Source organism: Hyperoodon ampullatus, assembly GCF_949752795.1.
Source record: "Hyperoodon ampullatus genome assembly, chromosome: 4".
NCBI classification, from domain to species: Eukaryota; Metazoa; Chordata; class Mammalia; order Artiodactyla; family Ziphiidae; genus Hyperoodon; species Hyperoodon ampullatus.
In genome coordinates this window covers 59236202-59248843 of record NC_136917.1, presented here as the reverse complement: position 1 = coordinate 59248843, position 12642 = coordinate 59236202, and the positions used below count along the sequence as shown (strand labels likewise).

Below are 12642 nucleotides of genomic sequence, written 5' to 3'. Positions count from 1 at the left end.
TGTTAGAGGGAAAGAGATTCAAGAGCTAGAAGCCTTACTTAGCTATGTCCTGAAGTAGCCTTATGATACAGATATTAATAATGTAATTCAGCCAGCTACTGAAGTAAAAGCTTAAGAACTTTTCTCCATTTATATTGGCATATTGGAAGACTGGTGATCAGGCTAGGTTAAGCATCTGGGGCTCTAGAAAGACTCTGAAGCACACAGAAGAATGGTTTCTTTGTTAAGTGTTAGATGAGTTGCCTGCCTCCTGTGAGGGGAACTGATCCTGTTTGTGTGCCTGACACTCCTTGCCCCTCACAGGGATTTCTAAGCAGTGTCAGTGCTGTTTTGGTGGAAGAGGTTGCCTCTTCAGTTTCCCAGGTAGAGAATGGTCATGGGCATACTCTGAAGATTTACATTAAACTCTTTCTAAATGTCCTGTCAGATTGCACTGACCTCAAATAAAGGGGAATAAAGCAAGGGAACTGGAGTAATAGAATAGAGGTCACAGGAATGAAATTTCTATGTTATGTCTGCAACAAACTTTAAAATATACCGTGACTAATACTTTGTTTCTTTCATATGTATAATTCCTGACACTCAAGGTAGGTGACCAAAATAAGTAAAGCCTGGTTATTAACCTGGGATCCTAACTGGTACACAGGTTAGCTAGGGCATTTATTCTCATTCTCAATCATGTGGGTTAGTTTGCCAGTGAGAGCTGCTTCATCTGAGTATTAGTGTGATGAGCCAGTTGTGAATCCACATTATCTAATCAACATTTCCCCAGCTTTAATCCAGTCATGAAGTCTGCTACTGGTCAATAGCTGTACAGATAATAAGCACAATGAATTTAATCACCTACAGAAAGTTCATGGATGACCAAGTTGTATGAAATAAATTTAGAGTAGATTTTAAAGATTTGGCATTCTTTTCTCAAGCTTGCCATTTTACCCTATCAGCACTTTATTATTATTATTTTTTTAAAGAAAAGGGTGGAATTTAATCTTTATTTACAGGACACTGCAAGATACGAAATTCCACATAGAAATAAGAAACCCATTGAGAGGAGAAGCTTCATACAGTATGTACAGTTTGGAACTGTTCAAGAATAGTTTCTTTGTAAAAAAAGTGCTACAATAACAAACCACGTGTAAAAAGAGTTCTTAGTAGAGAAACAGTAAGACAAACTTCTACCAAACATAGTACACAACAAACAACTTTATGCCTCAGGTGTACAATCTAAAAGTTGAAGGTCCCAGCAGTGCCATCTTGAACTTGGAATGTAAACCCTTCAGAGGTAGTTTCTGGCACAACATTTTGATCTTCCTCCACAGAGAAATACATCTCAATCAAGTTTAACGAAGCTTTGTACACAGACTCATTTTCATGGTTTTGTAGAGCTTCCATTTTGTCCAAACCTCCACATTCTTCAATCATCATACTAAGTTTCTCAGTTTCACCTAGTTTCTCAGCAGCGTGAAAGATATTTGAAATGGCATCCAGAATAACCAGAGTAATTTTGGTGTCTTTCGCAGTTAGGAGGTTCATCAACGGTTCTGTTATGCCACAATGAACAAGGTATACCATCTGCTCAACTGTTCCGCCACGTGTATAGTTTGGTCACAGCCCATACAGCTTCCTTTTGTGTCTTAAAGTATGCCTTAGAGAGAACGCCAACAAGGAACGGGACTAATCCATTATTTACAGCTTGTTGTATCTGGTCCTGGCGGCCAGCCGTGATGTTTGACATTGTCCACGTAGCCTCCTTCTGAATATTAGTTTTGGAGTTTGTTAGCAGGCTGGGAAAGATGGCAAGTGCTCCTGCATCTTTTACAACCTGAGTCTGTTCATCTGTTCCAATGACAATATTCCCTATGGCTCTTTGCGTAGGAGTCACGATTGGCAATTCAGTAGCTCCTAAAAGCTTCACAAGTTGGGGTACAACCCCAGTTTTCACAACCATTTCAGTCTGTTCATTTGGACCATTGGTAAGGTAGGAAATAGCCCAGCAGGTATCAGCTAAAACTTCTGGATCATTGTGATGCAGGAGATGAACTAAAGTAGGAAGAATTTGCTCAACAGAGTCTGGGGCGGGGTGCACGATTCTTGTTGTGACAGAGATTTGAAAGTGTCCAGGTAAGATTATGTAAGTAACCACATGCTAAAGATGACAAATCAGGAACCGCCAAAAGTGCCAACAGCGGGTCAACTGCACCATACTTGATAACCAAGTCTCGGAAAACCGAGCTGTCATCTGCAATGTTTCCTAGAGCCCATACATCTTGTTCACTGATGTGAGCGTGGGGAGATGCCAACAGAGAAATGAATGCTGGGATAGCACCTCCATCTACCACAGCCTTGGTCTGTTCTGTAGTCCCGGAAGCAATGTTAGTGAGGGCCCAAGCAGATTCAAACTGAATGGGACTACAATCCGTTCTGCTCAAGAAGGACACAAATTTTGGAATCAAACCAGCCCGTATTATGCTATGGGGGGCTATTTTTCCCTAGAAAGCAGTTTCCTAGCAGCTTGAGTAGCTTGGAGCTGGCTTTCCAAGTTGTTGTTGTTTATGCCTTTGACAATATCATCAAGAGACCAATTTACAGTGCCCTGGTTTTTGCGGTTTTCCTGCAGTGGAGAAGCAGCATCATCTGGAAAAGAGCTGACATTTCTCCTTTTCAGCGTCTGGTCATCCTTCTTAGCTTTCCTGAGCTCCACATTAACTTCTGTTCAGCACCGCCTCATTTCTGTACTGTCTTTCCCCTTGTTTTTGAATCTGTTAAGGCGGGCAGCTGGTGAATTAGCATCCTCATTGGTGGACATGGTTATGAGACAAAGGAAGAAAGCTACACAGTTGACTCAAGCTTCCATAGGAGGTGGTGCGGGGCGCACAGGCTGCACATCGGCTGCCCTCAAAACGTCCACCACGGTCAGCCCAAGGATGGTGTGCCAGCACTTTATTTTTAATGCCTTTGGTTCTTCTCCATTTGATTTTGAAGTGCTTGAAAAGCGACAATGCTTTCACATATTGGCTGAAACAGATGGTAACATACGCTGATCACACCTACTAAGAGTATTTATATAAATGATCTTAAAGCCTAGAAAAAAAAATCACATGGAGAGTCTAGTAGATCCTAATAAGAGTGATGGTGTGCATAAGTCATGTTTGGCTGGGACGTGTTGCCCAGGTTTTAGGTTGCCCTCAGAAAGCACCTTTTTTCCCTCTCCTTTGTAGATTAATTTCTCCTGCTAGAACAGACCTCAAGACAGTGTCCAGACCACGCTTGGAATTGGGTATATGTCCTAGATAAAAAGGTGTTTCTCTAGGTGTGATTATTCCTGCAGATTCTCTCCTAGGCCCCTTCCTACCCTTGCTCACAAACAGGGCTGGGCAGGTTCAGTGATGGCAAATACAGTAGACATTTTGCAGGCATGGTAATGACAAACTATGTAGCATGTGCCATTTCTAAATGAGGTAACTGTGACTCCGCTCCAACCCATTATTGCTAGATTCTTTCATTATTTTTAAAGAGAAGTCAGCAATTCAGATTTTTTTTTTTTTTTTGCGGTATGCGGGCCTCTCACCGCTGCGGCCTCTCCCACTGTGGAGCACAGGCTCCGGACGCGCAGGCCCAGCAGCCATGGCTCACGGGCCCAGCCGCTCCGCGGCATGTGGGATCCTCCCAGACCGGGGCACGAACCCGCGTCCCCTGCATCGGCAGGCGGACTCTCAACCACTGCGCCACCAGGGAAGCCCCGGATTTTTTTGACAAGTCTCAATTTTAAAGGATCGGTAACTAATTTAAAGTTTTGAAATTCTTTGAGGAGCGTAAACCAGATTTCTGGGAGCTGCATCTTACCTACCCTGGCCATGTGTTTCATGCTCAAAGGACCTCTCCTTTAAGGTAGCTGATGGCTGTCCTCTCAGGAGGAGTGGAGCCCTCTCCTTATTCTTCAGCCTGATGTAGGCAGTGATATCAGGCATCGGGGGGTCTTAGTCCTGAGGTGTTTCCTTCCAGGGTCACTGGCTTGTTTGATAAACAAACCCTAGGCATGTTAATCAACTTGACTAGGCTAGTTAGTTAATTCGCCAGGAGTTTAAGATGGTGTTCAGTATGCTGTAGCATGTAGACAAAAAGTTACTATATTAAAGTGTATGTTTCTTTATTTGAGGCTACTGTCAGCATCCGTCCACAGTATGGAATATGTATCGGGTTTTTCCGGTTTGTTTTTCAGGTCTCACACCCACACTGCTGCATTCAGGCAGCCCTGGCCCCTCTGCTGGGGGCTGCTTTTCTGTGGCTCCACCTACAGTCTGGAGTTGGTTCCTAGACCTTATTGTTCCTTTCTGGAGAGGAGAGGTGACAGATGGAACCTGTAGAGGAGTTTTCTTCTCCATCTTTCAGTTCACCCAATAGCAAATTAATTTTTGGAAATGGGAAATTCTGTTCTAAAATACTAACTTTTTAGCAGTTAAGCGACTTAACTCTGATATTTGCAGTGTTAAAGTTGAGTTCAGGCAAAGTAACCTGAGAGTGGATTTATTTTGTTGCTTGGGGGAGAAAAAAGCACCCACATTTTTTGGTGGTTTATGAGTAGGAAAGAAAGTAGGTCAGCTCTTTCCCTGCATTGCCTTCTGTTTTGTGTCTGCAGTATCGCACTGTTCATCAGAAAGGGGACCTCTCTCCATCTGAGCAGAGAGCCCAGCCTCACATGCTTTTATCAGGAAAAAAAATCTAACTGTTTTGGGAAAGAACCTGATTCTCTACCCGCATGTCCTCCCCATCATCTTGCTCATGGATGTGCTCAAGTCTTAGTGCATGGTAGCTGCTTAAAACACTTCAGTTTTTCAGTTCACCTGATGCTGGTCAAAAGAAAAGAGAAAAACCCTGCCAACAGCATGTTTCTGACAGCTGATAATTCATATGGCCTTTCTTGGAAATTTAAGCAAGGGTGAATTAAGTATTTGAAGCTGCTGCTTATCTACATTTCTTTGTCTTTTTTTTTTTTTTTTTGGCGGTACGCGTGCCTCTCACTGCTGTGGCCTCTCCCGTTGCGGAGCATAGGCTCCAGACGCGCAGGCTCAGCGGCCATGGCTCACGGGCCCAGCCACTCCGCGGCATGTGGGATCTTCCCGGACCGGGGCACGAACCCGTGTCCCCTGCATCGGCAGGCAGACTCTCAACCACTGCACCACCAGGGAAGCCCTCTTTGTCTTTTTTTGGGTGTATTTCTCACTAAATTGAGAAAGAACTTATAAAATTGTTGGTTCTTTCTTCTGCCTCCTTAGATTTATCTTCCATATTGCTGCTTCTCCCATTGTTCTGTGGGAATGCTGATCATTTTTGTGGCTAACAGGCTTGACAAGCATCAAATAAGCATAAACCCAGACAGGCCTGGTCTATATAGGTAGTGAGAAAATATATAGCTCTTAAATGAGCATCCAAGGCATATGGGCCAGGGAAGCCTGTGGCCTCAAGTTCTCATTCATGTATTATTTCACAATCATAGGACCATCTACCTTTGAATCACCTCACTTTTCCACTTCTGATATTCTCTAATCTTCTTACACAGCAGTTGCACAGAAGAGCTAAAAGGAGATGCTTCTGACTAAAAGTTTCTCTCAGCATTTTCTGTACCTCTTTCCTCCCTTACCCGCTCCCATGGAGGTCTGCAGGTAACAGGCCTCCAGAGACACTCTGGTTTCCTTGTAAGCCTTGCATATTGGTATTGGTTTGTTGTTTTGTTTTCTTGTAAAGTCTGATTTCCATATCATAAAAGGTGGAAAATGTTTCCCTCTCTTCCATTTTCTTGAGAAGTCTATATAACTGGTATTCTTCTTTAAATGTTTGGGGGGAGTTTATTAATGAAGCCATCTGGCCTGGAGTTTTCTTTTTTCTTTTTTAAAAATAAATTTATTTATTTATTTTTGGCTGCATTGGGTCTTCGTTGCTGCGTGTGGGCTTTCTCTAGTTGTGGTGAGTGGGGGCTACTTTGTTGCAGTGCACGGGCGTCTCACTGCCGTGTCTTCTCTTGTTGTAGAGCATGGGCTCTAGGCGCGTGGGCTTCAGTAGTTGTGGCACACGGGCTCAGTAGTGTGGCTTGCGGGCTCTAGAGTGCAGGCTCAGTAGTTGTGGTGCACAGGCCTAGTTGCTCCGTGGCATGTGGGATCTTCCCGGACCAGGGCTCGAACCCGTGTCTCCTGCATTGGCAGGTGGATTCTTAACCACTGCACCACCAGGGAAGTCCCTGGAGTTTTCTTTGTGTGAAGATTTTCAACAATTAATTTAGTTTCTTTATTAGGTATAATGATATTCAGATGATTTATTTAAACATTTAGCTGTTTATTCTTGAGTGAGCTTTGGTAATTTGTATTTTATTAATTGCTACTCTGTTATTTTTTTCCTTCTCCTTGCTTTGGGTTTAATTTGCCCTTCTTTTTCTAGTTTCTGAAGTTAGAAGCTTTTAAATCATTGATTCGAGACCTTCTGTTCTAATGTAACATGTAACTGTTGGTGTGTGTGTTAAATAGCATCGTTGGGATGGTCAAGAAAGACCTCACTGAGAAAGTGATGTAGAAGCAAAGACCAGAAAGGAGATGACAGAACAAGCCAGAGAGGGTGTCTGAGGGGAGAGCACTCAAGGAAGAGGGAACAGCAAATATAGAGGCTTTGAGGAAGGAGGGTCAGGTATCTAACAGGAGTGTGAATGGTATAGAGCCTTCTTGGGCCATGGTAAAGCATTTGGCTCTTTACTCTGAGTCACATGGGAAGCCATTGATGGGTTTTGAGTAGAGGATTGACATAATCTAACTTTGTTTTAGCAGGGTCTCTCTGACTTCTCTGAGGAAGGATAGAAGCAGAGGGACCCCTTAGGAAGCTGTGGTTAGCAGAATAATGTGCTGCCTCCACCCCCAATTTTCTAATTCCTGAAACCTGTGAATATGTTACCTTATATAGCAGAAGGGACTTGGCAGAGGTAAATAAACTAAGGATCTTTAAATGGTTAAATTATCCTAGATTATCCGGGTACATCCCCAGTATAATCACAAGGGTCTTTATATGAGGGAAGCAGTGGTGTTGGCATCAGAGAAGGAGATGTGATCATGGAAGCAGGAGTTGGAGTGATGTGGCCACAAGCCAAGGCATGTGGGCAACCTCTAGAGGTTGGAAAAGACAAGGACTGGATTCTCCCCTAGAGCCTCTGGAATGAACAGTTATGCTGACACTTTGATTTTAGCTCTGTAAGACCCATTTTAGACTTCTGACCTTCAGAACTGTAAGGTAACACATATGTGTTGTTTTAAGCACAGCTAGTTTTGTGGTTATGTTACGGCAGCATAGGAGACCAAAACAGGTAAGAGTACAGTGGAAGTGGTGAGCACTGGTTATAGAGTCTGGATATATTTTGAAGGTAGAATTTACTGAAGGATTAGTTGTGAAGTGGAGGGGAAAGAGAAGAGTCAGGAAAAATTCCAGGTTTTTTTTTTTTTTTTTGCGGTACGCAGGCCTCTCACTGTTGTGGCCTCTCCCGTTGCGGAGCGCAGGCTCAGCGGCCATGGCTCACGGGCCCAGCTGTTCCGCGGCATGTGGGATCTTCCTGGACCGGGGCACGAACCCATGTCCCCTGCATCGGCAGGCGGACTCTCAACCACTGCGCCACCAGGGAAGCCCAAAATTCCAGGTTTTGATCCTAAGTAGCTAGAAGGATGGAGCTGTCATTTATGTTAATTTTGTGGTGCCTGTTAGACATGCAAGAAGCAAAGTCAAGTTCAGGAAAGAGGTCTGCACGAAATGTATAAATGTGAGATCCATTACCACATACATGGTGCTTAAAGTCATGAGACTTAATAAGTTCACCAATGGAATGTGTAAACCCAGAGTAAAAAGGTCTGGGAAATAAAACTGGGGTTCCCTAACATGTAGAGTTTGGGGAGATGAGCAGTATCCAGCAAAGGAGATTAAGGAAGTGTTATTGACCAGAAGAGCACCAGAAGCTGGCTGTGTCTTGGAAGACAAGTGGGATAAGTATTTCTAGGAAGAGTGATTATTCATGTAAAATGGTTGTAGAATGTGACCTGAGAACTGATCCTTGGATTGAGCAACATATAGAGATCACAAGTGACCTTGGACAACGAAGTTTAGGTAGAAATTTAGGAGAGATAAGCTTGACTGGAGTGGATTCAAGAGAGAAGAGACAAATTGAGTATAGCAAGTTGACAGCTCTTTCTAATTAAATGGAAGGATTATGGAGACATGGGGTGATAGCATGAGGTAGATACGGGGTTGAGAATGTTTTTTGCTTCTGATTTTTAGTTGGGAGCATTTTTCTATGTTTAGCTGATGGAAATAATCCAGTAGAGGGGGAAAACTGTTACTAAAGAATAGAGCAGAGAGAATTGCTAGGACATTGTCCTGGAGTAGAGGAGGAGAAATGAGATCCAGTGGACAAGTGGCAAGGTTGGTAGGAGCATAGAGAGGAACATTCATAAGTAAAAAGAGGTAAGATAGAGCATGTGGCATGGATGCAGGTAAGTGGATAGGTGCGGTAATAAGATTCTATAGACATTCTCTTTTGATTGCATTTGTCTTCTCATTTAAATAAGAAGCAGAGCTATGAGCTGAGAGTGATGATGCTGGCAGAAGTGTTACAGGTTTGAGGAGAAGGTATGGAACAATTACTCTTTTAGGGTTCAGACTTGAGGAGAGGAAGAGACTGATTGGACTAAGAAAATCTAGTTCTCTTGCTGTCCCCAACACTGAGTCCACTTGAAGTTGAGTGATCAAGATTTTAAAGGAGTTCCATTCAACATGGTTGAGAGCAGGAAATCATGAGTTTTATTTTAGACATGTTTATTTTGAAATGTCTGAGACATCTGAGTAGAGCTGTTGGGTATGTAGCTAGGAAATGACTTAGGGGCTAAAACGTATGGTCTGGGTTGGAGATGTGGGAGTAGTTGGCAGACGGGTGGCATGTAAAATCATATGATGAAATTGCTCATAGGTGGGAGAAGTGTAGAATGAGGAGAGAAGGTAGCATAGGATCAAGCCTTGAAGAACTTCAGCATTAGTGGAGGAAGACAAGACAGCAAAAGAGACACAGAAGTAGCCAGAATGGTGGAAATGAAACAGAAAAAGTATTTGACAGAATCTAACATCCAGACCTGATAAAAACACTTTGTAAACTAGGAATAGAAGAAAATTTCCTCAGCCTGATAACATCGTACTTAATGATGAAAGGCTGAATACGTCCCGCTAGGATCAGAAACCAGACAAGAATGTCCTGTTCGATGTTGTACTGGAGGTCTTAGCCAACAGTAGCATTTAAAAAGTTGCCATGGTATATATGGTGGTAGTGCGTAGTTTGGGGCTCTCTGCAAATTTAATGAGCAAGAATAGTGACTCATTAATTTATAAGTGAGAGTAAACTTTTCCCTCTAGTTGTTTCCTAGCGACTTGTAGGTCACCTTAGGTAGGCTGTTGATGTCTTACCCCATTTTCTACTGGTATTTTAGTGTTCTCCTTACTGATTTACCTAACACTATATATACTTCATCTGTCATGTATACTTAAATACAGATGTAAATAGAGAATTTTCTAAGACATGAGGAATGTTCAGTAAATGCATAAATAAACACGTTCTTTTAGGCTTATCTTTTTTTTTTTTTTTTTTGTGGTATGCGGGCCTCTCACTGTTGTGGCCTCTCCCGTTGCGGAGCACAGGCTCTGGACACGCAGGCTCAGCAGCCATGGCTCACGGGCCCAGCCGCTCCGCGGCATGCGGGATCCTCCCGGACCGGGACACGAACCCATGCCGATGCATTAACCTGCATCGGCAGGTGAACTCTCAACCACCGCGCCACCAGGGAAGCCCAAGGCTTATCATTTTTAATTTAACTCATTATCTATCTGGAAACGATCTTATTTAGCACATAAATATAAGTATGAAGTGAAGCTATAACTTTATTTTTCTCCAAATAGCCCATATCAAATGTAGAAATATGCCATTCCTCACTGATTTTGATGTCACTTTTATCATACACTGAATTCTGCTCTATGATAGGGTCTGTTTTTAGACTATTCTTTTCAGTTACTTTAGCTTTGTATTACATTTTAACTCCTTTCATTACTCTTTTTTAAAAAAATATTTACTTATTTATTTGGCTGCACTGGGTCTTTGTTGCAGCACACTGGATCTTCATTGCCGTGTGCAGGATCTCTTTTGGTTGCGGCATGTGAGATCTTTAGTTGCAGCATGCGGGCTCTTAGTTGCGGCATGTGGGATATAGTTCTCTGACCAGGGATCGAACCTAGGCTGCCTGCGTTGGGAGCACGGAGTCTTAGCCACTGGACCACCAGGGAAGTCCCTCTTCATTACTCTTGCTCTCTATCCCTAATATCTTTTTGCTGTTCTCAGCTATTTACTGTTCCAGATTAATTTGTGAATAGGTCAGTCTTCCTACTCCTAAACATGGACTGTGTTTCTGTTTATTCACATTTCTTTAATGTACCTCAGAAAAATTTAGTCATTTTTGTTACTTCAGTCCTCTGGGTTTCTTTACAGATTTAATCCCACATATTTTCTATTAATTGCTTTCATGAACAGCTAATACTCCCCTCATTTTATTTCCTGTTTTCTGGCATATAGAAACGTTACTCATTTTTATATATTTATATTGTCTCTAGCTAACTTAATGAAGTCTTATTAATTCTAAGAGTTTTTACGGTTAACTCACTTCAGTTTCCTAGATAAAGAAAGATGATCTACATTGAAAAGTAATTTTGTCTCCTTTCTAACAGCTTTTTATTATTATTTCCATTTCTCACTTTATTTCATTAGCTAGAAAGACCATTATTATTTAACTAATGGTGACAGTAGGTATTCTGATCAATAACATCTTGATTTTTAAGGTAAATGATTCTAGAGTTTCACCACTAAGTATCATGTTGGATGATTATTTGAAGTAGTATGTTAAGTATCTTTCTATTCCTAATTCATCAGAAATTAGTATTTATCATGTCCTTTGTAAACAGTTTTGTAATCAGAATGAGAAAATTCACCTTAGACGAGGTGCTTTTCCTCCATTATATATAAGGTATTACAGAACAAAGAGAGCAATTTTCTCTTTGTAAGGGAAAATTATCTTAATATTTAAGACATATAATTCATTCCCTGACCCGTGTTTACTTGGCTCTCTTAAGAAACATTTTCTTCACCCAGATTTTCTTACAAAGTCTAGCTCCACACTGACTCATTGACACATTAGTGAATTAATGAGTTAATTAATGAAGAGTAGTCCACAATGTTGAATCACCCAGTGGGAAACGAAGGGAAGAGGGAAAAGAGTCAAAGAACAAGCCTGGAAATGATGAAAATAGAGGAGACCACAGTATAACACATGGGAAAGATAGGATACCTCTTCTTCCAAATAATTTATTGTCCAAACCCATTCACTTTTTTTTTTTTTTTTTTTGCGGTACGCGGGCCTCTCACTGTTGTGGCCTCTCCCGTTGCGGAGCACAGGCTCCGGACACGCAGGCTCAGCGGCCATGGCTCAAGGGCCCAGCTGCTACGCGGCATGTGGGGTCTTCCTGGACCGGGGCACGAACCCGTGTCCCCTGCATTGGCAGGCGGACTCTCAACCACTGCGCCACCAGGGAAGCCCGAAACCCATTCACTTTTGAAAGTAGTGGGTTATTAATAATAACTGGGATAGCCTAGTCCCCAAAGTCTATGAATCTATAATTGATAGTCTTGATAATCTATCCCTTCCAGTTATCTAGGAGGGAAGAGGAATAGTTGCACCAGTCTAATGGGTCTGATTCTTCTTTAGTTTGTTGATTACAGTCTTCGGGGGGTTGGGGGGGCTAAGTTGATAACCTCACTCTTGAATACCTCTCCAGTATATTAAGAATTAAACGTATGACCTAAAGGCATGTGGTTTCTATAGCACCGAAGAAAACATCATCCCAAACTCCAGCCCTCAGGTAGCATTGCCCATATGACTCTGTGATAACTACTGTTCTGCCTCTTCCAGATGTCCACTCCATCACCACCAGTTTCCTCTTGTCTTTGCTTACCTTCAGAGTTGCATTATTATGAACACATTTATTTCCAATAACCCATAAGCACCTTGTACATAGAAATCTTACTAATTATTCTCTCAGCTCCTTTTCATACTTACTTTCATTATTCACTCATTTACTGAATACATCAAAGGATCTGAAAGGCATTTCTCCAAAGACTGTACACTAGTGGTCAACAAGTACATTAAAAGATAAGCAACATCATGAGCCATCAGGGAAATGGAAATCAAAACCACAGTGAGATATCACTTCACATCCACTGGGATGGCTAAAATTTTTTTAAAAAGGAAAAAGGAAAAACAGGTGTTGAAGATGTGGGGAAATTGGAACCCTCATACATGCTGGTAGGAATGAAAAATGGTTCAACTGCTTTGGAAGACAGTAAGGCAGTTCCTCAGAAAGTTAGCCATAAAGTTAACCATATGATCCAGCAGTTCCATTCCTAGTTACATATTCAAGAATAATGATAACAAACAAAACACATATGTGAATGTTCATAGTAGCATTATTCATAATGACCAAAAAGTAGAAAGAATTCAGATGTTTGTCAGCTGATGAATGAATAAAGAAAAT

General features: G+C 41.9%; 1 protein-coding gene and 1 pseudogene across 2 annotated transcripts in view; one reads left to right on the top strand and one right to left on the bottom strand.

Moving 5' to 3' along the window:
- The window catches only part of CTNNA1 (catenin alpha 1), a 347088-nt gene that overhangs the window by 313233 nt on the left and 21213 nt on the right, over window positions 1–12642 (top strand). The window lies entirely within an intron of this gene.
- Window positions 1225–2806, bottom strand: LOC307051356 (importin subunit alpha-1-like; annotated as a pseudogene). Its single transcript has one exon. The product of its transcript is annotated as an importin subunit alpha-1-like (transcript).